This window comes from Anser anser (genome assembly GCF_964211835.1).
Source record: "Anser anser genome assembly, chromosome: 3".
Lineage (NCBI taxonomy): Eukaryota > Metazoa > Chordata > Aves > Anseriformes > Anatidae > Anser > Anser anser.
Window position 1 is genome coordinate 113,395,107 of NC_139722.1, and position 5,661 is coordinate 113,400,767.

Below are 5,661 nucleotides of genomic sequence, written 5' to 3' on the forward strand. Positions count from 1 at the left end.
TGTGGCAGCACAAACGGGGAGTATTTTCTATGGCCAGTGGTGCGCGGTGCTGAAGCTTCTCCTGCCTTGGGTTTCCACCCTTCCAAGGCTCTTGTGACAAGGGGGCACACAGTGGGGTGGCACTTCCTCCTCTTCAGGAACTTCTGTGCAGCAGTGTGCAAGGCTCTCTGTGCCCCGGGAGCTGGGTGCCTGTGTTCCTTCATGTTTCCCAGGCAAGGTGCCACTGCTGGGAATGGCTCCTGAGTTTTTGGGTGGTTTTTTGGATATTTATTTTGTACTTTAATAGCCCAGGGTGAGCATTTGTCTGCATTACCTGCATTATCTGCAGAAAAATGCCCAGGATGCATGAATATGAACAAACTGGGATAAGCCACATGGGCAGCCAGTATTCCTTTTTGATTTGTAATGTTTTTATCTTCAAGATTATCCGGCCAAATGCAAGGTTTGCAGCTGTGGCCGTGGCTGGCCCCCTGAGTGCCACGTGCGTCCCCCTGCCCATGGCCGCATCCTGATTGCTGTGGGATCCTTGCTGCAACCTCAGCTGGTGGCAGGCATGGGGACCTGCGGCTTGCCCAGGAGATGGATGCAGGCTCAGCTTTCCCACAGCTCATCATTAGTCCTCACACTGGAAAGGCTGAGCCATCCCTCCCCAGTAAATTATGTGCCATTTCTCAAAAAAGTGGATTAAATAAATGGGGCTAGAGCATGTCTTTTTTGCTCTTAGCTTTAGCGTATTGATTTGAACATATTTTCACGCCAGGAGTAATCAATTCTTCGGCGGATGGACAGAATAAAATAATTTCAGGCGAACTCTTCAGATGGCTTGTCATTAATTTGCCTTTCGGCAGCACTGGCTGAGGCTGGGCGCGATGCGCTCAGCGTCCCGGGCGCTGCCCTGGGGATTTCCTGGGGCTGATGGGCCGGGGGGGCACAGGGGGAATGAATGCACTGTGTTTGCTCATCTTTACAGAGTCACTTATTACCGCTAATTGGGAGGGACAGTTCAAACAAGCACAGAGGAGCAGTTGTAGCGCGAGCGTGACATGGGTTCAAAGAAGTGGTCGTGTCCCAGCGCAGCGCCAGACCCCGCACGCATTCTGCGTGGAGCAGGATGGGGGCACCCTGCGGCCCCCGGCTGTGGGCACGACACTCCCTCGCAGGAGCGGCAGGCAGGCAGGCAGGCAGGCAGACAGACAGACAGACACGCGGCTGTCTGGGCCGCCGGGGAAGCCAACAGCTGACGGAAGGGGTGGGCTGCTGGCCGAGCCGCGCGGGGCTCTGGGGATGTGACCTGCGTTAATGTGCCGCGGGTAGCTCGCGCGTGGTTTCGCAGCGCTGTGCGGGGTGGGAGCGCTGTCGGGGGACGTTTGGTTCTCCTCAGGCACTGCTTGGCCGAAGGGCTTCTGCGTGGGGCCGACGTCGCTCATTGCTGCCTTTCTGGAAGGAGATTTTCCCTCCTGACACAAACGTGCCTAATGTTTCCTGGTTATTTTTACTTTCAAGGATTCTCTTCCAAGCTCGTATTCTTTTATCCATTGTTGTTTTCTCTAATAAAAACCTTTTGGATTATTCCCAGGAAAGCCAAATGTTTCCTGCAGCTGTGCACAACAAGTAGACACATTTAATTTCTATGGCAGGAGCCACACGTTGCACTTAATTTTAACACATTTTTAAAATTTTACTTGGGGAAAACAGCCAAAGAGATATTTTAGAAACGAGAGCAACATGGGCTTTGTTTCTTGGTGCCGGGCCCTGCTGCTGCTGAGCTTTGGGACAAGGTTCTGGTCTGAAGACATGCTTCCAGCTCCAGTGTAACCTTTTTTTTTTTTTTAATATAAAAATGAAGATTTTTCAAAGTGAATGTTAAAGGCTCTGTTTTAATTTAAATGAGTAATTCCTCTCCCTTTTGAAAAAAAAAAAAAAAGCCTCCTGTTTGTAATGCAGGAAGACAGAGATTATGTGCATCTGCAGCCCAATTTTAAATACACTCTACCAACGCATTGTACACACAATGTCACTGAAGAGGATAAACCTAAGAAAAAGATCTTAATGTAGGAAGTTAGCATCAACTGCTAAAGCCCCATAAAAAAACTCCTCATGTGTGGCTTGCATTTTAAGCATTGCTGAAGAGGCGCGGGAGCCAAAGCTGCCAGTCAAAGAATGCTGCAGTCACGGCACCTAACAACAATTTTTTTTTCTTTTGAATGTGTGGTAAAGATGAATTGAATTTGTTTTGCCGTCTCTTCTGTTTTAGATTTCCTGTGTCATAACAGAATGAGTTTGTTGTTCATTGATACCTTAATGTATAGGTTGTTGGGATTTTTTTCAAGGAGGAGGACAATGTCCCCTTCTTGTTTGTGTGAATGAATTCATTTATTCTGCCTGGCGTCCGGAAGTCGTTTATTCTGCCCCGGACAGCTGCAGGCTCTGTTTGTGCAGGGCGGTTGCAGCACCCTTGGCCAGCCCCTGGTCCTCCCCTGCTCCGCGCCCGGCGCTGGCAGCACGAGTGTGGCAGCAGCAGCAGGAGCACAGGCGCCCCAGCGAGCCCTTCTCACGGGCACTCGTGCAAGTGTCATGACAGAGGGCAGCTGTCTGCATGCCCAAAATGAGTTTGCTCTGCTTTGGGTGGAATGGCGCTGGCTGCCAGTCATGGCACAACCTGGACCTCTTCCCCAGGGTGATGCTTCCCACCACTGACTTCAGTTCTTCTCTTAGCACCGTGACCTGCTGATGATTGCTAATCAACAGCAATTTAATTAATACATGTGCTTTTACAGGTGTTATCCTTCATTATGATGTAGCAGTGGCTGACGTCCACATGGAGGATAACAGGGCTAATTTCCCTTTATTAGAGTGAGCTTGCCCACCAGGGAGACCTCAGTGTTTTGGCCCACTGCAGCCTATGGCCATGCAGAGCCATGCAGACCCACTCCAGCAGAGCCATGAGTATAGGTACTTATATGCTCAAGCATGTAAACAAAGTCTCTTCTCTCAGCCCAAGCCCTTCCCAGACTCCAAAAGCAGTTTCATAAAAGAAATTCCATATTTTTGCAAATTTGTATGGTTGCATTTTCTGCAGGTTTTTCCATCCTCCACGAACCTGTAGAAACCGGCAGATTATGATGCAGGAATGGGAGAGGAAGAAACCTGTGTTACCATTATGTCTGATGTGACAGGGCGTTTTCTGGTTTCCTTAGCCATACTAAAGGCATCTCTGCTGTGACTTCAGTTTGTTAATGTAAGAAACACTAAAATAGCCTTATTAAAGGGTGGAGATGAAGGCAATGACCCTCAGTCGGCCTGGCAGGCTTCAGATTGCGGCTCTGCAGTCTGCAAAGCGCCTAGCGCATGCCCGGTGTGAAACACCCAGCCCTGGGGCTCAGCGTGGTGGACCGCTGCCCCTCAGGTGCTTAACTTCCCCATAACTGCATGGAAGCCAAGTGCCTGCCTGCGCCCCGACTCCCCCTGTGCCGGAGATGGCAGACTGCCTATGGCTGTCCCCATGGGGCCGGCAAGGGTGGGGGAACCCAGTGGGCACCTCGGCAGCCCCAGGAGAAGCCACCATTTAAAATATCCCAGTGATTTGGGGTGGAACGGGCGCATGGAACTCAGCCTCTGCTGTAGCTCTGTGCTTTCCAGGGCTCAGGATGCTTGCGGCTGTCTCGCTGTGTCGGGATGGGATGCAGACGAGCAGTGCCCACCAGCCATGCTCATTAGAAATAATGCGCGGCTTAATAGAACTCCTCCATTAAAAGGTTTTGGGAATAACGTATGAAATGAATGGTGTACGCTGCTGGTTTTAAATGGCTGGGGAGGGGCGCGGGGCCGGCTAACCCTCAGACCTCCTCTGCACCGTGCATAAATGCGCTCCGCGCCTAAAACTGAGGCTGGAAATTGGTTTTGATTTTTATTTAAAATTCAAATGTCTGATGGTCTTAAACTGAACAAATGATATTTAAAAATATATATATCAGGCTCCAACATCTGCAGATTATGATTTGCATTTTGAAATTGGCTGCTTGAATCGAACAAGGATGAATACTGTCACTCTTCTTTTATTCACTCAGTTTATTTAATGAAATGCTAGAGGTCAACCCTTTGTCCTTAAATTAGTTACTATAAAAATCTTTTTGTACTTTTCTGCTTGTTATGATGTCTTCTAAGCAGAAGAAAAGGTTGCCATTAATTATGTCTTTCTTGAATATGGATATCTATTCAGAGTTAGTTAAACAGTTTCAAACAAAATTAGCATTGAGCAACTCTGAGGCCAGCTTTAGGTTGGTTATCAAGAATTTTTTGCTAAGAGAATGCTCTTCTGCAAGTGTGCATTATCTAATATATTCAGCTTTCAGTTGCTAATTTTTTTTCCAGATGAAGATGGGCTTAATTGAGGTTGTGCTTTTAAGTTTGTAGAGCTCTTCAGCATCTCATACAAAAGCATCTAGAGGCTTTTCATTTGTCTTGAGTATGTTTTAGATGTACAAATATTATTTACTTTAAACTCTAAATCAAAAGGCGCACTGTAACTATTTTAAATAAAACATTATTCTCTGATGAAATGTATATAAATTCAAAGCGGGACGTTTCCCCATTGTCACTCGGTAATTTATTTGCAGGAGCCGCTGCCGGCGAATTTTAGGAGGGTCCCGGAGCAGCGGTTTGGTGGCGGCTCTCGGGGTGGGGGGGGTGCGGGGCGGGTGGGAGCGCGGTGGGAGCCCGGTGGGAGTCCGGAGCCCAGCAGCGGGGTGGCCTTCCGCCGCCCCCCGGCCCGCCGAGCCCCCGGCCCCGCGCCCGGCGCCCCGCGCCCGTCACCCGCGTCGGGGCGGCGCCAGGCGGGGGGCAGTGCGGAGCGCAGCAGGGGAGCAGTGCGGAGCGGTGCGGAGCGGTGCGGAGCGGAGGATTAGCGCCCGGCGTTGGAAATGCAAATGAACGGCGCGCTCGCTGCCGGCGCTCTTGTTCCGAGCTAGCGCTGCAGAAAAGGGTTTTTCTCCGCGCTCCCCCTGCCTCCTCCTCCGTGCGACGGCGCCGCTCCTCCGGCAGCATTAAGCGTGCTCGGAGCCGCGCCTGTAACCTTGTAATGCTTTTAGGTAGAACGCACCTATTTCTTTCGTTTTAAATGCTAGCTCGTAATGACATTGTGAAGTAGGGATCCCGAGTCAGCCTTATTATCGTGGCGTCTCCTTGAGCTGAACCTCTGAGAAATGTGAAGGGGAGACCTTTCGGAATGAACAAATCCTTTAGCTGCCTATAATTATTTATTAAAATGGACTGCGGGGAGAAAGGACGGGGAGGGGGAGGGAGGAGCGGGATTCGTTTCTGTGCAGACGCACCACGGGCACATCCAGCTATAAAGGGAGCGACTGCCAAGCCCTGAATTTGGTAAATATAAAATCATGAGTATGCGGACAGAAAAGATAAAACACCAACAGATCATACTTTTTTTTCCTTTTTTTTTTTTAATGAAAGAAAGGAAAATGCTGCGTCCTGACCACTTAGACACCGTCCGAACCGTTTAATTTGGCTGCTGGTCATTTTCATGCAAATGCTTAGCACCAGCCCGGGAAGAAAGTGGTTACGTACCTGTACACATGACTCCATATGAAATGAAAAACAAAAAGGACTGGACCAGTCTTATCCCCCCTGTGTGTGTGAGCCCTGAAA